This window comes from Rousettus aegyptiacus, unplaced genomic scaffold, assembly GCF_014176215.1.
Source record: "Rousettus aegyptiacus isolate mRouAeg1 unplaced genomic scaffold, mRouAeg1.p scaffold_m13_p_3, whole genome shotgun sequence".
Lineage (NCBI taxonomy): Eukaryota > Metazoa > Chordata > Mammalia > Chiroptera > Pteropodidae > Rousettus > Rousettus aegyptiacus.
The window spans coordinates 912658-932870 of record NW_023416306.1 but is presented as its reverse complement, the minus strand read 5'-3'; the positions used below and the strand labels follow the sequence as shown (position 1 = coordinate 932870).

Genomic DNA, 20213 nt, shown 5'->3' with positions numbered 1-20213 from the left:
CTCCGGTGGACTCTCGAGAGGAGCCCGGGGGACGGTGTGGTGAAGGCCAGGGCGGCAGCCTGTGGCCTGGAGCCCAGTGGCCCCCCAAGCAGAGGGGCCGAGAGGAGGGAGCAGCCCAGCTCTGCCCAGTGCGCCCAGAGAAGGCCAGGGTGCTGGGCGCAGGGTGGCAGTCACAGCGAGAACTGACCCCACACGGCTGCCACAGCCCCTGCCCGGCAGGCCCCGCCCCCAGCCCTGCCTGGAGCCGGGAGCAGGAGTGACGATGGCCCCGCGCCCCCCAGGAGGGACAGTCCCAGGACGACAGCCACGGAGCTGCACCCGGGGGACTGCGGCCCCGTCTCCCAGGGCACCCGGGCCCAGGCCGGGCTGGTCTGGGGGTGGGAGGGGCCTGGTTATCTCTGCTCCCCCACAGGGCGCGGGCTACAGAGCCCGGAGCCCCCAGCCAGGCCGGTTATCAGCAGCCGCTGCGAGCGTGACCTCACCAGGCCCAGGCCGGGCACGGGGCGGGGGTGCCCAGGGTGTTCCCAGCCCGCCTGGTGCCTCCTATCTGGGGTGGCCTCGCCCAGTGGAGATAATTAATTGCCTGGAGCAGAGATAGATTCTGGGAACGGCACCGCAGGGCCGGCTCCCAGCTCCCGGCCCGGCAGAGGCTCCGCCTGGCCTGGCGGTGGGAAGGGCCGGGGCGCCTGGGGGAGCCCTGGGGGCCCTGCTAAGGCCGAGAGGGCACTTGCTGTGAGGCTTAGCTGGGAGCTGGAGAAACGAGGACTCGGGCCCAGAGAGGGGAGGGGATGGGCTGGGCCCCAGGCCGGGCCTCCGGCCACAGCCCAGTGCCCGGCTCCCGGGCCCCATGCACCAGCCTGTGCCACGCCGGACACACCCTCTGCAGGCCTGGCTGGGCTCTGTCCACCGGGGCAGAGCAGGCTGCGGGGGCGCCCAGGGCCTCGCAGCTCTGCCTGGGACCCACTGGCTCCAGCCTGTGCCAGGCCCGGCGGTGTGACTGGTGGCCTGGGGAAGGGAAGGAGGCAGATACCTGTCCCACGCCCACCTGAGGCCCCGGGGCCTGGCTCAGGCTCGTGAGAGCGCAGGGAAGGAAGCGCCTGCCTCTCCCCTGGGGGTGGAGGTGAAGGATGGGGCCTTCCAGGGCCCCCGCCCTGGACCCGCCCGGGGCCTGGGGCCAGGCTTTCTGCCCACTCTGGGGCACCGACGCGCGCCGAGCGCAGGAATGCAGGTCGCTCAGGCCCCGACCTGCCCCCGCCGCCCCGATTCTCAGGCTCTTCTCCTGTGGGGGGGACACTCGGGGACCAGACCCCCATGGCTCAGCGCCCTGGGGTTCTCAGGCACACTGAGAGGTCCCAGCTGGGCAGGGCCGTGAGACCCTGCGGCCGCCGGGCCTGAGCCGGTCCCTGACCTGGGGGCAGCCTGGGAAGTCCGCCCTGTCCCCACACTCCTGGGAGTGGGCCACCTGCCCAAGACCCTCCTTCTGTCCGCCTCTGGGAGAGCCTGCGCCATGCCCTGCACGAGCGAGAGGGGCCGGCTGTGACCGTCCGCTGCTCCCAAGGGCCCGGGGCCTGTGACCAGGTCCGCCTTCCCCAGTGCCGGCCCCTCGGGTCAAGACTCACACATACTGGCTGTCTCCTGGGACAAGGGGTTCGGGTCGGGCCTGTGGGAGGGGACCCTGGGTGCCAGGGAGAGACGGTGGGTACCGCCCGGGCATGCTTCTCCACACCGGGGTGATCAGGGCCGAGAAGCAGCATCAGGCCTGGCGGTGGGTCCTGGACCCGGCTGGACCCCAGGGCCTGGCCAGCCCCAGGCCTAGCCTCCCTGCCCCTCCTGCTCCTCCTGGGTGAGCGGCAGGCTGAGGACAGGTGGGCAGGCAGCCCGATGCCCCTGGCTTCCTGTTCCCGGCCCTGGCCACCACAGATGGGACCAGGCGCGAGGGACTTCCTTCCTCTACGGCAGATGGCGAGGAAGCACGGTGGCTGCGGGTCACCAGGCCGTGGGCCGCCTCCTTGTCGGGGGGCTGCCGGGGCAGGGAGCAGGGCTGGCCCTGCGGCCAGAAGCCTCCCGGAGCCAGGCCAGCTCCTCTCTGCGGGGAACCAGGCCCCTCTGGCCACGGTCTGCACGGAACCCGGCCGGGCTGCCCCACATGGCCGTGCGGGCCAGGCCCTGCCTGCACCCCGCATCCTCCTAACGCGAGGTCCTCCTTGGGCTCCAGCCTGCGCTCGGCGGGCGCCCCCGCTCACGGGGTGAAGGCCGAGCCCCCTGCTCCCGCGGCCTCATCCCGCCCGCCCCCGCTGCCGCCTTGCCTAGCTCTCCCTGCCCCACCCCTCAGGCACTGCTCCTGCAGCCGCTCAGCCCCGCTCCAAGTCATGTTGGTCTTCTGGTGCCAGGGCACCAGCCACCTCCTCCAGGGAGCCCTCCTGGAGTTCCCGGGCAGAGATAGAGTCGCCCTTAGCCTTGCAGGAGTCCTCGGGGGCCTTTGCGAAGCCTGGCCAGGCTCCTGGGACATTTAGAACCTGGGGAACGTGGGAGGGTCTCGACCAGGGTCCCCTTATGGGGGGGGGCCATGCTTGCCGACCTGGCGGGCCTCTCGGCTCTGCCGCAGCCTGTCCCCATCAGGCAGCTTAGAGTGAGAGCAGGCACATGCCCGGGCAAGGCCACCGGCCCTGGCGGCTCAGAGGACAGCGCTGCCACCCCCCTGCTGGCTCACCCCCGCTGGGGGGTCAAGGCTCAGGGAGGAGCCCACCCACGGTCGCACCTGCGGGCTCTGCGTCCTCTCTTCTCCTCACCCCCTCCCTCCAGCAAACCGGGGACCCATGGAGGACCCAGGGTCACTCACGGGACTAGAGACCAGACTGAGGTGTGCCCGGCCTTGTGTGACCGCGGGGCCTGGTTGCTCTCTGTCCTGCCCTCCTGTTGGGGAGCAGGGGCCTCTCGAGGGGGCTGTGGGCACCTCTCAGGCCTCACACCTGTCCTCAAGGGCTGGCACAGCTCAGGCTCCAGTGACCCTGATGGGAAGAAAATGCTTTGGGGACTCGCCTCTCTGCAGACACTCTCTGCCCACGTGGACAAACCGCCCAGCTCAGCAGGTGGACAGAAGCACCAGGCAGTGGTCACAGGCAGCGACGTCACGTTGGGGGAGCAGAGCCGATGGGACTGGGGGCACTGCATGGGGGGCCAGCCCGGGAGGGGCCGGGGACGGCCCGAGGAGGGGTGCCGAGGCCAGCTCCTGACGGGCCGGGGCTGGGCCCAGGGCCGGGGCCCGGGAGGAGCCGGGCTCCTGCGGGCGAGTGGAGCGGGCACTTGCCGGCTGCGGGCGCTCACGCCCCGGCCACCTGCCACACCTTCCTCCTCAGCTCGGCATTTTCTCACGCTCGGAGCTGGCACCCGGGAGCCGGCCAGGCTGGGACTTGTCCTCCTGTCCCAGGAAGGCGGGTGATGAGGCTTCCCTCTGGGCTTGGGGCCAGGGCCCCTGCAGGTCGAGACACGGCCCAGAGGGAGGCTGGGGAGGGGGCCAGGCTGCAGCACCAGCTGAGCAGCTGCGGAAGGCGCGGCCCACGCTGGGCACGTGTCCCGGCCCGCCTGGCCTGGCCTGCAGCCGCCCCAGGGGGCAGAGGGCACGGGCAGGGGAGGCGAGGAGGCAGGTTCCTGTCCTAACCTGGACGAGGCCCTGCCCCTCTCTGGTCCTCAGCTTCCCCCTTCAAAACTAAGGACCAGAAAGGCGAGTGGGGTCTGCGGCCGCGCCACCCAGAACACCCCTGATCCCGTCTGGTCCCAGAAGCTAAGGAGGGTCGGGCCTGGTTAGTACTTGGATGGGAGACCGCCTAGGAAGGCCAGGTGCTGCAGGCATAAAAATAATAATAATAAAATAAAATAAAATAAAAATAAAAATAAAAATAAATAAAAAATAAAATAAAATAAAATAAAATAAAATAAAATAAAATAAAATAAAATAAAATAAACGAAGAAAGGCCAGTGGGGTCGCCTACGCAGGTGACGCGGGCATGGCGCCCAGCACCTCGTCAGGGCGCTGCTGACCTCGGTTTTCCCTCAGGAGGCCGGGAGATGGGGGGCTACCTCAGGACAGCTGGGAGCCCCAACAGGAAAACCGCACGACCGACGACTGGGGCCCTCGTCCTCGGTGTGTCGTGGAGGGGCCCTTGAGACAGGCAGGAGTTCCCAGGGCCTGGGGGAGTCACAGGCTGCCACCTCAGCTCTGCCCAGCGGAACCGACGAGGCTGACTGAGCCCAGGGCGCCACCCGAGGAGACCCTGTCCCAGGCCTGCCCTGGCTGCCGGCCAGTCCCTTCAGAAGTGGCCACAGCCCTCTGCGACAGGCTCTGACCCCCAGAAAATCCATTTCTTCTGAGGCCTGGCTGGCCCTGGCCTCCCCTAAGCCACCGGGTCCCACGGGGACCTGTGGTGTTTCAAGGCAAACAGGCTCCTTGCGGGGAGCCACCGTGCCAGGCCAGTGGGGACCTAGGCCCACGGTGGCCCCCATAAGTCCCTGGCCGGTCAGATGTCCACTGCAAGATATGGGGGTCGGGGGCAGTGGGACGTGGGGTTCAGGACAGCCTAGAGGGCCGCCTTGAACAGATGCTCCCTCTCTGCGTGGCCGTATGTGGAAATGGAGGCCCACAGCCACCAGCCCACATCAGCCTCTGCCAGCCCGAGAGGCGCCGTCCCGCCTCAGTGCGCAGACCTCCAGGACACTCCGCCACCCCACGTTTCGCTGGGCACCAGGGCACAGGACCAGGCCAGGAGCTGCCTCTGCCGAAGGCATGGGCCACCGTCAGAGGCCGGGCAGGGTGAGACGCGGGTCCCCCGGGAGGCAGCCCCTCGCCACCCCGCCGCTCTCTGGCCAGCCCCCAGGCAGGCGTGGGAATGTGGCTGCAGGGAACCGAGGCTCTCCCCGGGGATCGGCTGCTGGGTGCTGGCCAAGAGGAAGCAGAGTTCAGCTACGAAAGCTTGGCACGGACCGACTGGGGACAGACACAGCCTGCCCGGATCGAGCCGGCCCTAACCCAGGTCAGTCCTGCCCCAGCCACAGACCGGTCCCCCCTCCTGCCCCCCGTCTGAGGGCAAGCCCTGACTCAGGCACGGCCCAACCTGGCCCCAGCCCGAGTTTCAGCCCCGTCTGCAGATCCCAAACTCCGGCCTCGTCCGCCTCTGGCTCCTTGTGGCCTCAGCCCCGGGTCGAGGCCACCCTGGGTTGCGCTAGCAGGGGTCAGGCACCGGGGACCTGGAAGGCGGCGTCTCACTCTGCTGAGTGTCACCTCATCCCCTCCTGCACTTTCAACGGGACTGGGACCAGCCCAGGAGAGCGGAGTGCAGGCCCGGGGAGCCACGGGCACCCGGCTGGCCAGCGCGGAGGCGGGCGCCCGGCCGCCTGGCCGGCCCACGGCCGGCCGAGCCCTGCTGTGTGGCAGCGTGCCACGTCCAGCACCGCGGGCCTGCGTGGCCAGCCCCGGGAGCTAGCGAGCCCAGCGAGACAGGGCCAGCGATTTCCGAGCGCGCCCAGTGCGTGATCCAAGCCAGTCCGGCCGGCGGCCCGTCACCGCTTCGTGGAAGGACACTTTAGCCTGGCGCCACGGATGCCCTCCGGGGGGCAGGGGCTGCCTGGATGGCGGCCTTCGCTGGGGTGGAAGGACATGCAGTCCATTGGGCTGGGAAGTCAGAGCCGGGTCCGGGCCCAGGGTGGGAGCGGGGGTCACCCTGGGCTCTGTGGTCCATGCAGCCACCTCCTCGGGCTGCCCGAGCCCCCCAGGGTCAGGCTGGGAATCTGCTGGGGTGGGGGGCTATTTATTTGAAGCTCTAATCTCTGTCGAATCCAGTCTGGAGGTCACAGGGCTGTGGGAGGGGCTCCTCCCAGCGGTGTGATGAGTAGCAGCGGCATCTCAGCTGCAGGGGACTCACAAGGGCGCCAGATGCCAGGTGGCATGCCTGCAGTGTTGACATTCCCCAGCTCCGAGGTCGGCTTCTGACAATGGGACCCACAGGGGTGCGGCCGGAGGGAGGGCCCCTCTCACAGGAGAATGCCGGACAACGGCCACGCGGCCCACGCTGCCCCAGCCCACACCCGGCGGGGCCTGGGGCCCTGTCCCCCTGCCGCCACCAGCACTGGCCGGGGCTGGGAGCAGCAAAGCCCCAGGAGGAGGCCGGCCCCAGCCCCGAGTCGGCCCACCCACGGCTCCTGTGCTCTGCCCAGAGGCAGTGCCGCCCGCTGGGGGGCGTCAGTGGGCTCTGGGAGCGTGGGCAGAGTGTAGCTGTGGCGGCCGGTTCCCCCAGCCGCTACGGGCCCCACATCACAGAGCTGTGGGGAGACGGCGGCAGGCTCGGCCCCGCACCCTGCAGCCCGCGCCCGACGCAGCCCCTGTGGGGAGGCAGTGTGGGCGCACTCTCTCACCCCGAGGACGGCGGCCGGCACGCCTCGCCCATAGCACGCTCTGCAGGCTGGCACCCGGCAGCTCCTGGCTGCTTCCAGGGAGGGCCCTTTTCCTTTCTGGGGTTATTGGGGTTTCATCACCCTCCCCACCCGGTTTACGGGGCCTCTGAGTTGCTTCGAAGCCCTCTTGGTACCAGCAGCTTGGCAGGCCCTCCCCATCCCCCCAGACGGGCGACCGCCTGCTGTTCCCCAAGGCTGACAGAGCAGAGCCCCGGGTCCCCCCATGGGCCTTAGGGCTGAGGCACCCGGAAAGTGAGTCGGGGAGGGCCTTAGAGGGCAGCCAGACCCGCACGCATCCACCTGGAGCCGTGCGGAGCTGGGGCCCAGGTGCCCCGGTCCAGCAGGCCGGCCAGCCTCAGGCGAGGGGGCCGGCGTGGTCAGCATGGCATCGGGGAGCTTAGGGACCGGTCTATGGTGTGACACGTGTGACTCCCGGTACTGTGACCTCCCGAGACCATTCCTCCATAAAAACCAAAAAATAGTAAAAATGGCTCTGTTGGTCTAAGGACAGATATATTAATATTATAAATAAATAAAAGCAACTTCTTGTTCTCCAACATTGCTTTTTCTCCTGATTTTAAGACATTAAAATATTTCCCTGAGCCCCCGAAAGTCTCCTGGGCCCTGGTCCCCGGGCTGATGGAAAGGCTGGCCTCTGGACATTAGGGGGCCCAGAGAGGGGCCTGACCTGGGCTGCGGGCCAGGGAGGCGGCTCAGGAGACGCGACACCAGAGCAGAGTCCCAGACACAAGAGGAGAGGCCTTGCAGGCCGGAGCAGCACCTGGGCCTCCTGCTGCAGCCAGGGCTTCCGGCAGCCTCTGGGGGCGGGGCCTGGGGGCGGGGCCTGGGAGGCGGGGCTTGTGCGAAACCACCCACCTCCGTGGAGCAGGGGTTGGTCCAGAGGGCTCTGGGGAACCACCGGGTTTAAGCACTGCGGAGAAGATTCCATCTGCATTTCAGAGGCCCCTGGGCTGGAGAGGCTGGGGGGGGTGGTGGTGTGAGTCTGGGGTCGGGGCTGAAGCTGCAGCCTGCAGTTGGGAGAAGCCGCTGCTGCAGGTGCTGGGGGTGAGGCAGGGGTCCCAGCGGGAAAGGGGCTGGCTTCCAGAGAGGAAGACATCAGGAGGCCGGCTGGGCCTGGTGCCTCAGTTTCCACACCAGTACAATGAGGGGTTGGGCCAGGTGGTCCTCGGGAAAGTTCCTGAAGGCCCCGTGGGCTTGGGGGCAGGGGGTATCACTTAGCTTTAGGGGTCTTTTCCAGCATTCTTGGAGGGGCGGGTGTAGGAGCTGGGAAGGGCGGCTCCCCCCAACCCCCACACTGCGGCTTCCCAGCTACAGAGCTTGGCCGCTCTCCGCCCTTTGGTCCCTGAGGCCCCCTGCGCAGGGACCGGCTACACTCCCACCTGCAGGCAAGCGCCTCCCCCTCCCCCCCCCCCCGGGGCTAAACCGCCTCCGTCAGGCCCGAACACCTGCGGCTCTCCCTCTCTGTTCCCAGGGCCCTCTGCCCACCGCTGGCCCCCAACAGTGCGTGCATGCCCTGCCCTGGACTTGGGGGAGCCCAGGCGCCCAGAGGCCCCGTGAGGACCCCTGAGGCAGAACTGCCCAAGCCTGGAGGCTGCAGCCATCCGTCCTGTGAACCCCGAGAGCCCCAAACCAGAACACTTCCCAGGAAGAGCCAGCCCTGTACAACCTGAGTTAGCATCTCACTTCGAGGGGACCAAACGGCCCCCCAGACGCCCCTCCCCAGGCCCTGCACCTGAGGGGGAAAGGCAGGGAAGGGCATGTCGGCCCTCAGGGCAGAATGGGCATGGACGGGCCGGGCCCTGCATGGGAGGGGCCCAGAGATGGACAGGCCCAGGGATGGACAGGTCTGAGATGGACGAACTGGGAGATGGGACCTCCATAGCTTCCCAGCCTTTCCTTCCTGGGCAAACCGAGGGCCCGCTGACCACGTGCTGCTGCTCTGGTTTGCTTGGGCCGGGGAGGGGCCCTGGGGGACTGGCACGCCCTGCCCTGCCCACCGGGCACAACGCAGACTCCCTCCAGCCTGTGGCCCCCTCCCTGCTCAATGCTCCCCACACCCCACACCGCCGCCCACGGAGCTCCCCCCAACAGCACTGCGACAATTGCCTCCTGCCACCCCAGGCAGGCTGCCCATGTGCGGAGGTGCAGACTGCAGGGTGGGGGGCGCAACCTGGCCCCTAGGAGGAGGGACTGGGGGTGTTGACAGAGAGCAGGGACAGCCCAGAGGCCGGAGGGGATAACTGCCCTGCCCAGCCGGGGCCGGAGGGGAGAGGTCCATCTGACCCCCCCCCCCCATACCCCACTGCCTCCTCCCCAGTGCCATCTCCAGGTCCATCCAGCCGGCAGGGCGGGCAGAGGGTCCCGGCTGCTCTGCCCTGCCCCACCCCATCGGTGCCCTGAGCCCCCAGACCCCGGGCTACCCCCCCACCCCGCTGGCTCAGCCAGGTCCCTGCACTCCCCTACACCGGATCAGGAGAGAGGTCCAGATGTTCTGTCCCCAATCCATGGGGCCATCGGGGAGTATCTGCCTCTCAACCCACTCACCCTGCACCCCTGCCCCTCCAGCCTCCCCCCCCACCCCCCTGCCCCCGCAGTAATTAATAAATGACCGTCCCTCGGGAAAAATGAGCCCCGCCAGGCCTGGCACTGCTCCACCCTGAGGTCAGCGCGTGGGGCTCGGGCCAGCCTCGGGGAATGGCGAGCGGGAAAGGAAAGCCCCAGCCACAGGGCCGGCGGCCGCCGAGGGGACGGCCTGGCCTGGAGGGACCGAGCTCCGGTCTGTCCCCAGCCTCCCCCGCCCACCCTCACATCCTCCTGCCGCATCTGTTCCTGAGCTCCTGGCGCCACCTGCTGGGCGCAGTGGACCCCGCAGCGCTGCACTTGCTTAACCGCCGACGCCCACGTGAGGGCTCAGGCGGGAGGGACTGGAATGGGGAGGGACTCGGGAGGCGAGGGATCAGGTGGGGAGCGTCGGAGAGCTCCCGTGAGGCCGCTGGCGGCTCGACGAGGATCGGCTGCGGTTCCTAGGGCCGCACTGCCCCCCAGCGGCCGCAGGCGGCTCCACGTGGAGCAGGTTCTGCCGCCCAGTCCCGCAGGGCCCGGAAGGAGGTCAGGATGCGGCGGGGGCACCCAGGCCCCAGTGAGGGCAGAGCCTGGCGAGCCACGGACCCCCTGCTCTGTCCCCAAGGACAGTCTGGGGCTGGGAGCCCTGGGTTCCAGACCTGGCAGTCCTCCACCCCTATCCCAGTGCAGGAGGAAGGGGCCCCCAGAGCCCCTGGCTGGAGAGCGTGGTCCCCAGTCGCCCCGCTCCTGGGGACCCAGCTGCTAGGGCAGGGGGCAGAGCTGGCAGGCTCTGCCAAGGATTGTGGACATGGGAATCAAACCCTTGAGAAGCAGAAGAAATAATAAAGAATACAGATAGATGAAATAGAAAATGGATTCACAAAAAGGGAAAAAAAGATAAAAAACGATATAGAGAAAAGTCAATGAAATGAAAACCTGATTATTTGACAGGGTCAATAAAACTGAACAATTTCCATTCGGACCGATGACCAAAAAAATGAAATGACCAATATGAGGGATGGAAGAGAAAGCATCGCTTCACGCCCTGCGGACGTCAAGAGAATAATGTTTCAACATCACCCTTGAGTCGATGGCCAAAAATCTGGCAGTTTAGATAAAATGGAAAAAATTTCTTGAATGATACAAATGACCAAAACAGGCACAGGAAGAAACACATGATCAGAACAGACCTATGTCTGGTAAAGAAATTCAATTTATCATTTCATCTTTCCACAAGGAAAATTCCTGGCCTAGACTACTTCACTGGTGAATGCAACCAAACATTCAGGAAAGAAATGCCAGTCCTGCGCAGACCCTTCCAGAAAATAACATTTTATGAGGCCACCATGGTCCTGAGACCCAAAACTGAAAACAAGGTATTGGAAGAAAACTGCAGACCAATATCCCTCAAAAACACAGACATAAAGACATTTCAATAAAATACTGGGAAATCGAATTGAGCAGTATATAAAAAGGGAACTGCACAGTGACCGAGGAGCCTGCCTCCCAGGGATGCAAGGCTGGGGGGCCAGCACCCCACAATCAATCACTTGATTGATGTGTCACTCGCCGCATTAACAGAACAGGAGGGAAAATCCACATGGTCCCCTCAGGAGATGCGGCAAGAGCAGCTGACAAAACTCAACACTGTTCGCGACGGAGCGCTGAGCAAACGGGGGGGTGGGGGGGTGGAAGGGAACGTTCTCGGCTCGAGGCGGGAGTCCCCGCAGAACCCAGAGCTTCATGGCGAGACCCTTGCATGTTGCCTCCCAGGCCGGGCACCAAGCGGAGACGCCCCCTCTCGCCGCCTCCGTGTGACCGTGGACGGAGGTCCCAGCCGGAGCGAGGTGGCAGGAAGCAGAAACAGAAGACGTACAGATTAAAGAAGTCGTGATCCTCTAGGCACAAGTTCCCTTTAAAAGGACCAAGGAGGCTGCTAGAACGAGGAAGTATATTTGGCGAGGCCGCGGGAACAGAGGGTCCATCTTGAAAAACCAATTGCATTTCCGTTTGCTAGCAATGAAGACTCGGAAAGTTAAATTTCAAAAAAGCTGACCATAGCATCGAAAACATCAGATACGCAGGAATCAAAATAAGGAATGAAATGTGGATCGCTCGCAAGCAGAAGGCTGGGGGACTTTGCCGAGGGGAGCCGGGACAGCCTAACGGGGACGCACTGCGTGCGTGGCCGAGAGCGTCACCCTCTGCCAAGCAACGTGCAGGCCCGCCGCAAGTCCCATCAAAATTCCACAGGGCTTGTAAAAATGTTTTTGACAAGATGATTCTAATTTGAAATGGGTCTAGAATAGCCAGCGGAATTTTGTAAAGTAAACAGAACCAGAGGACCTGCACTACAAAGGCTTGGTGTAGAGCCGTGGTAATTAAGACAGCGTGGTCTGGCAGGACAGACAGACGGGCTGATGGGAAGCAGAGCGGGGGGGACACGAGGAGACCCCCGAACATGTGGGCGGTCTGTCTCCAGCTGAGATGCCGAGTCCCTGCAACGGAGACAGAAACTCTTTCTAACAAATGGCGCCGGAACAGCCAGATATCCACAGAGAACAAAACGGAGCCTCAACTTCCATTTCACTCTTTGCACAAACACGAAACCAGGAAGGATCGCTGGCCTCAACGTCGACCCAGAACCTTCCGGCGGAAAACGTGAGAGAAAAATCTTCATGGCCTCGCGGAGATTTCTTTCAGGTCACAAAAGTACCAGCTATACAGGAAAAGAACCTGATACGTTGTTTTCATCAGCATCAAAGTCTTGTGCTCGCGCAGGTGCCGTTAAGGAAACGCACAGGCAATCCAGACACCGGGGAAGGGTCCGCGGCGCAATCTCTGCCCAAGGACCTGCGTTCAGAGTTTGTAGAGGACGCCAACAAACACACCCTAAAAATACAGACAACCCAGTTTTTTCACATGGGCAAAATATTCACGTAGGTATTTCACGAAGAGAGACATACAAGTGGCCAGCAACGCGGGAAAAGGTGCCTGGCATGTGGGGACGCCTGGGAAACGCAGATTAAAGTCGCAGGGAGGTGCCCAGTGCACACCCGGCAGAGGGCTCAAATCCACAGACCGACGGTGCCGGCCATCGGAAAGATGTCTGGCAGCCGAAACTCAACATTTTGCTGACGGGAGAGTAAAATGACCTAAGGGTGTGCAGCAGCAGTCCCTGACCTGTGTGGCACCGGGGACCGGTGCTCCTACGGCCATCCGAGGCCCAAGGACCTGAGGCGGTGGGGAGCGGCCGCAAAGACAGATGCGGCTCCCCCGCTGGCCGGCCGCTCGCCTCCCACTGTGCGGCCCGGTTCCTGACAGTCCAGGAACCGGGACCAGTCCGCGGCCTGGGCGTTGGGGACCCCTGATTTAGAGAGCTCTGGGAGTTTCTTGTTACATGAAATACGCGTCTCCCCCACGCACGCAATGTGACTCTCAGGTGCTCAGGGGAGAGAGGTGGGGACATGTTCCTGCGCCGGCCAGCTGCGGCCGCATGACAAATCGCCCCCCGCTTGGCGGCTCGCCACCAACTCCCACCAAGCAGCTCGCATCTGCGGTCAGGCGGCCCGCGTGGCGTGGGTCCGGGGCCACCAGGTGCAGCGGGTCAGAGGTCAGGGAAGAGCCGCTCCCGCTCGGTGAGGCCGTGGGCCCAGGGCGGCCCTCCGTGTGCAGGGGTCCAGGCCCCCTTCCTGCTGCCCGTCTCTGCGTTCCGAGGGCCACCCGCATTCCTCCCACACGGCCCTCTGTCTTCCGAGCCAGCGACGGCTCGGAGCGCTGCGACCTGTCCCCCGCCGGCCCCGGAGAAAGCCCTCGGCCTCTAAAGGGGTCGCGTGATTCGGTTCTTCTCGCCCGAGGATGCCCTGCCACAGGACGTGGCAGGAGTGACCGCCGCTCGTGCTCACAGGTCCCGCTCCTGCTCCAGCCGGAGGGGCCCCGAGACGTCCCCTGCGGCCAGTCTCATCTGCCCACCGCGGTCACCCGAGCACGTTCCCGGAAGCCTCCGTGTGAGACCCAGAGCATGGAGGCCGGTCCAACGTCCCCGAGCCGGCGGACGGCGCCGGGAAGGAGCTGCGGGTGCTGGCGACGCGGACGAGGCCGGGACCGCAGCACCCGTGGGTGGTTTCCCACGGGGCGCGGGGGGGCCGTCCGGAACCCACCGAGGGCAGACGGCAGCGGAGTGGCGCGATCGGGGCCGGGAGCCGGGGTCCCCACTGTGGGCGGGGGTGGCACCGGAGTCATGCACCTGGTGACTGACGAGGGAGAGCCAGAGGCGCAGGTGCGACCTCACGGTCAGCGTCGCCCGGACACAGACGCTCCACACAGAGAGGCTTGTGGGTGCGCGCGCACGCCGTCCGCTGAGAGGCCCGACACGCCACGACACCCCGATAGCCAGGAGCACCCAGCACCCAGACCCCCGCCTCTGACACCACCTCCAGTGAAAGGGGCCTGGGGCGCCTTAGAGAACCGGCCGATCCTGGGAGGGGGCAGGGAACATACACCAGGAGCCTGGGGAATCTTACGATGCCAGAGAGTGAGGGGCTCAATGCCCCTCACAAACCCACCATGACGGGCTGTCTGGCAATAGGGATCGAGCGGCAGCCGAAGGCCCCCAGCTGCCCAGAGCTGGATGAGGCGAGAAACGAAGCCGTTTTGTATCGAATTCTGGCCCAAAGTGTAACATAAACGCCCGGGAGTCCACGGTGACACAAATAAGCCATCGAACAGTAAAGGCGCAAACAGAAAACCCCTGGGGCGGAGACTCGAAACCCGCCACATGGGCGCCCCCCGCCCCCCGCCCCCCGAGGTGGAGCGCGACCCCCGTCCCCAGGTGCGGCTGTGCGCGGCGACGACCCTCCACAGGACCGCGAGGAAGGTGGGGACGGATTTCCAACAGAGCAGCGTGGAAGTGTGCCCCAGCCTGGCGGCCGGGCGGGAAGCCACGTCAATGCAGCACCCCTGTGGGGTGTACGAGGAGGGCCCCTCGCCTCTACGGTCCCCCTGACCCGTCATCTGTGTCACGAGAAACACAGCAGACGCGTCCCAGTAGAGGGACAGTCTACGGAAACACCCGACTGGTCCTCAGAAGCATCAAGGACGCGAAAACGTGGGCGTCTGAGAAACGTCCCAGCCCTGAGGAGCTGCCGACCAGCTCCTCGTGACGGGACCAGCTGCCGTGTGGGTCCCGGCCGGGGCCCTGGGCAGAAACAGGAAGTCTGGACGCAGGACAGAGGTCGCGCTGCCCCCCACACCGCCGTGAGGCGAGCGGGACGCGGGACCTCGCGTGGGGGGCCCCGTGCCACCTCGGGGCTTTCGTGTGAGTGTGAATCTCTCCTGGAATGGGAAGTGTGCTGGCAAACCCCGAGGACGCGGGTGGCAGGCACATGGTGGGCGGGGGCAGCGGAGAAGGGGACAGATCAGTAAAATCCCAACTCCACCCCTGGTAACTGAAAACATACGCTTATGGATAGAAAACATCAGAACGAAAACTCCCCGTGGACGCCGAGCCTTCGTCTGGCTTCCTCCAAACGCCCAGGACAGGAGTGGGGCCCGCTGGACAGCTGTCCTCGTGGGTCACGCCCGAACCGTCCTCGTCCGCTCGATCCCCACGAGAGCCCGAGGAGCCGCTGCCTGGGCCCCTGAGGCCACCCTCGCAGCGGGCGCCGCCTCCGGACCTGACGCGCTGCCACGGTGCCCGTCAGGACTCTCCCAGTTAGCTCGTCCCGCATCCCGGGCCGCTACCCGCCTCTTCCCGGCACCCAACCGCCTTTGCAAAGGTCCAAAGTGAGTGCCTCAGGCCATTCCGGGCCCCCATGTGTTCTAAACAAGCTGCGACCGTAAAACTCAACATGCGACTTACAGCGAGGACAGTTACCCCGAGCGGAAGGAGCCAGACACAGGCGGGGACAGGCTGCCACAGCCCTGTGCGCCACGTCCAGACGGGGCAAAGCCGACTGCGGGCAGACGGCAGAGGCGGCTGGGGTGGGCGGGGACCGGGGCACCTTTCTAGGGTAAGAATGGTTTCCTGTCTCTGCTTTTTAAAAAATTATTTTTTTAAATTGTGCCAAAACACACATAAAATTTCCTATTGTACCCAGGGGTGAGTGCGCAGCTCGGTGGCACCAGGCACAATCACCCTTCGTGCGGCCGTCACCACCGTCACCTCCAGGACTTTCTCATCCTCCCAAACAGGAACTCTGTCCCCGTGAAACCCTCACTCCCAGCCCCGCCCCCAGCCAGGCCCCACCGCCCGCTTCCTGTCTCTGTGGGTCTGACCCCCCGGGGACCTCCCGCGAGTGGGTCCCACGGGACGTGTCCTTCCGTGACCGGCTCGCTTCCCTGAGCGCCGCGTCCTCCAGGTCCATCCACGCCGTGGCCGGTGTCGGGGCGTCCTTCCTTCCGAGGCTGGTGGCAGTCCGCGTGCGGCCCGTCTCCTTTACCGCCGACCGCCGATGAACACTGGGCGAGCGGCGCCGTTCGGCTCCCGCGCACGGCTCCGGCTCCCGCGCACGGCTCCGGCGTGGCTGTGGGTGTCCGCCCGCGGGCGGAGCTGGACGTGGGCGTCCTGTCCTTAGCGCCTCTTGGACGCGCCGTGCCATGGTCCCCGCGACCCACGTCCCCGCCCACGCCCGCGTTCTGGGTTTTGTTCGTTTGCTTTGATAGTAGCCATCCCAGTGGGCGTGGGTGGCATCTGGCTGTGTCCCCACTGGACCTGTGAAATGCGGAACGCAGCCACGAGCCACACCGGCTGCTTCGACGTCCCCTGCTGGCCAGTCGTCACCCCTGTGTCTGCTCGGGGCGGCCGGGGCGACCGGCGACGCCCCCCGTGGCCGCGTCCCCTGCCTCCTGCGTGCCCGGCGACCTCGCTCAGAAGCCGGGTGCCGTGCACTCCACCCTGCCAGGCGCTCCGCCGGCCCGTCAGCCGCCTGGGCCTTGTCTGGGGCGCGGCGGCAGTGCCGGGCTCCCGTCCCCACAGAGGCAAGCCCCCCCGAGGAGCGTCCCCGCCACGCCGTGGGCTGACGGCGCTCCGGCGCTCCGGTCGGGCTGGCGGGAGCAGCCGTGGGCTGGGGGCTCTGTACGCTCGAATCTGGATGCTCTCGGCACGCCCCCGGGCAGGCACGCCCCCGCCCCCACAGGCACGTGCTGGCCAGCCCCCTTGCGTTCTTCGGGGGACCCTCTTCGGACCCCCAGGGCTCTCCCTGAGTGGGTCTCCCCTCTCTGACACTCTTCCGGCCTGGCCCCCCTGGGCCCCCACCCAGGCATCCCCCGGCACTGCCTAGTCCCTCCCCCCTGCCAGGCCCGGACCCCACCCCAGGGCAGCAAGCCGGGCGGGCGTGGGGCTCGCCCCGTGTGTCCACGTCTCCTGGTGTCACTGTCCCGGGGCGTCTGGTGTCCCACGCCTCGGGAGCCATCGTTTCGTGCATTTGGCTGGATTTGCTGGTTTTCGGTTGTTTCCAGTGGGAGGGTAGATTGTCCGTCTCAGCTAGAAGGAGAAGTTTTTCCCGGAGTAATGGGACATCCTAACTCTGGGTTCGGGCGCCGGCCACACGGGTGAGTCCGGAGGTCAGGACTCACGGAGCTCATGTGACCCAGCGGTCCCCATTCTGAGAGCATGCCCGAAGAGCCAGAAGTAAGAACCCAGAGATGCCCGCCCCCCCCCCCCACACTCACGGCCAGAGGTGGACGGACCGAGGGGCCCTCACGGATGGGCAAACAAGGCGCACGGGTCCCTACGCCGGAGGGAAGTCCCGCCGCCGGCCACCACACGGGGGAGCCTCGAGGACGAGGACGCTGCTGAGCAAAGTAAGCCGGTCACAGAAGGGCACGTCCTGCAGGACTCCACCCACGTGGGGGTGTGGCGGTCGACTTCACGGGTCAACGCGACCGGGGCCTGGGGTGCCCGCCGGACGTCATTCTGCAGGTTTCTGGGTGAGATTCACGTTTGAGCCAATCGCTGAGTAAAGCGCCTGGCCCTTTCCGCCGTGGGTGGGCCTCGTCCCATCAGGCGATGGCCAGAGTGAACTGAAGAGGTCGACCTCGCCGGAGCGAGAGGGACCCTCCCCCCCCACTCCCCCCCACGCGGACACTGCCCTCCCCGGCCGCCGCTCTCAGGAGGGAGCCTCGGCCGGCCGTGCGTGTGCCCAGGCCTGCCGGCTCGCCCGCGGTCCTGGAGCGCCCCGGCCTCCTCGGGCCGCGGGTCAATTCCTTATGCGTAATGTCTTTCTGAAAACAGGGGCGCGTGCGCACACGCACACACACGCACACGCGCGCGCACACACACACGCGTGCGCACATACCTACTGGCATCGTTTCTCTGGAGAACCCTGACTGACGCCTTGAGGCCCCCAGTGGTCACATCCAGAGACAGGAAGCAGGCGGTGGGGCCGGGCTGGGAAGGGGCTGGGGGAGGGGCTGGGGGAGAGCTTAACGGGGACGGACTCCCCGTCTGGGAGGACAGAAGTGCTGGAGGTGACGGGTGGTGACGGCCGCACGCAGCGTGACTGCGCCCGATGCCACCCAGCCGTGCGCGCGCCCTGGCGGGGACGGTCCCTGTTCTGTTCGGTGCGTTTTACAGCAAACACTGGGCTGAACGCCTGGGCCGTGCAGGGAGCGAGAGGCGGCCTCCGTCAGAGCCGCCGTCCGGGGGCCGGAAGCCACCGCCGCTGCGGCCACCAGCCCGCGCCCAGCGCAGGAGCCAGGGCCTGGCCGTGGGACGCGGCAGGGCGGCCAGGGCCCCCCAGCCCTACGCAGACATGGGGACCCCGCCGAGGGCTCCAGTGCCCTCCTGCTGCGGGGACAGCCCGTGTGACCACAGACGCCCGGGGGTGGCCCACGGCCCCGCCCTACCCTGCGTGGGCGTCCGCCCCGAGTACCTCGGCCCTGCTCCCGCTGAGGCGGGGCTCTCTCCCGGGGCCTCACACTGGTGCCCAGTCCCTGCTGCTGGCCCCTGGCCTGGCCAGGAGGGGCCCACTCAGGGGATTGACCGGTGTCCCCAGTGCCAGGACTGAGGGCCGCACCCCTTCTCTGCACCCCATCTCTTCGTTTGGGAAATGGGGTGACCGGGCCAGCAGCGGGTTATGGGGTGAGAGGTCGTGAGCACCTGAGGGCCTTTCCAGACCAGGCCTCGCCCAGGCAGCCGGGGCTGCCCATGAGTGACCCTTGCCCTCCGCACACAGCGAGAGCCTGAAGCCCCACAGATACTGACCACAGCCTGCGGCCGGTGCGCAGAGCCCAGGCCGGTGGGAGGGCCCTCGGGATGGGAGCCCCCAGCCCCCCACCCCACGACCGACGTGGGCCCCCGACCGGCCCCCTCCTCGTGGTTGTTAACCGAGGCGCACGCGTCATAAGTGACGTAAAATGCAGGGTGTGGCGGGCGGGACTGTGTGACCCCCCTGTCAGGCCCAGCCCTGTCCCCTCCCACCCCTCCTGCGTGTTCCCGGGGTCCCCGTGGGTGGGCCAAGTCAGCCACCTCCCGGCACTGCCCACCCCACCCCTGGCTCCAGAGCTCCGGGGCGCCTGCCGGGCCAGCGCTGTGTCCGAGCCTCAGTTTCCCCACCCGGCGGGCGGACGGGGGCCTGCGGGGCAGCAGGCAGCGTGGTGACGTCATCGGTGCACGGGGCTCACAGCCCAGCCCGCCACAGGCCAGGTGGCCTGCACCCCGCAGCCCTCGGGGAGCAGGTGCCTCCCCCCCTCCCTGGCCCGCCAGCCAGGCCCGCCCCGCCTGGTGGCCAGGCGGCAGGAAGGCGGAGGGGAGCGTTTCCGCCCAGGCCGGCCCTGGGAGTGCAGGCCCCGATAAGGGCCCACATGGCCCGCGGCACGTCCGCCTTTTGTCCCGGCTCCCGGCGGCCTTTCCTGCCAGGGCCTGCGGCCCTCCCCTCCCCCGCCCCTCCTCAGGGCCAGGAGGAGTCGGAGGCCAGGTGGCAGCCTGAGGCCCCCTTCGCTCGGTCGCCCGGGGCTCGCTCACGCACCAGGAAGCGAAGCGAGGAAAACGCTCCCCACCCCCCCGCGCGGCCCGGCCTGTGCTCCTGTGGCCTGCGGCTCAGGCGCTGACAGACGCTGCCCACTCCCGAGCCTGGTGGGGTTGGGGGGAGCGTCCAGCCTGGCTCCGCCTGACTCTCGTCCCTGCCCCGTCCCAGAACGAGCTGGTCAGCGTGAGCCCGCCACTGGGCAGCGGGAACCATCAGCCCCGCCCCACTGCCCTCACTGACCACGACTCCTGGCCACGCAGCAGGTCTGGTGAGCTGGGCCGAGGGGCTTCCACGGACTCAGAAGGGCCCCGCCCCACCCCCGCAACCCCAGGAGTAGCCCTTGGCTGGGGAAAGGGTGCCCCGGTCGGAGGGTGGGCCTTGGGCTGCAGACGGAGCCCAGGAGCGCTGGGCCCACTGTACCCGTGTGTTTCCGGGGTCCCTGTGTGAAAGGGGAGCTGGCCTGAGCACCCCCACCGGCACCTGGTCCCCCCAAAATGCCCCTGCATCTCCCGGGTCAGTCAGATGCCCCTCGGCCCCTGGCAGCCTGGGGGAGGACACACCCTCTCCTGTGAGTCTGGCTGGGTACTCTGCACAACTAATTCTTTTAAATCGTGGTCGCATGTGTGTATGTATAAACCTGGCCATTATCACTGATTTTGAGTGCGGGATTCAGTGGAATTCACGGCATTCACGTTGCCCAGCAGCCACCACCGGCTCCAGAACTTTCTCCCCTCCCCACCCCCGAACAGAAACTCCGCCCGGCACAGAGCGACTCCCATTCCTGGTCCCCTCCTTCTGCTCCCATCCGGGTCAGGGGTCGCCCCGCACACGGGGCGTGCGTGACCTCTGGCGCCTGCGCCCGCACTCAGCGTGGCTCCTGCCAGGCTCATCCCTCGCGGCCGGTGTCGGGCCCCGTCCCCCCGCGTGGCTCAGTGACGTCCCCCCGTCTGTCCCTGTGTCAGCCGAGGGACACTTGGTTATTGTGAATAACGGCGCCAGCCCCTGGGCATCCCATGCGCCCGAGTCCCCGGGGAGCAGCCGGGCCACGTGGCAATTCCTCGTCTGCTGCGAGAAGCCGTGGCCCCTGCTCCGTGGGACAGTGCCCTGCAACGGGCGGGAGCGAGCCCCAGATCGCACGCAGCACACAGCACCCCAAGGCACCCCGGGGGCCGCCTTGTCCTCCCAGGAAGGGACTCTCTGGGGTGGCAGCGGGCGGAA

General features: G+C 66.6%; 1 pseudogene; it reads left to right on the top strand.

Moving 5' to 3' along the window:
* Positions 1-3730: 3730 nt before the first annotated feature.
* Positions 3731-3849, top strand: LOC118601323 (annotated as a pseudogene).
* The last annotated feature ends 16364 nt before the right edge of the window (positions 3850-20213 follow it).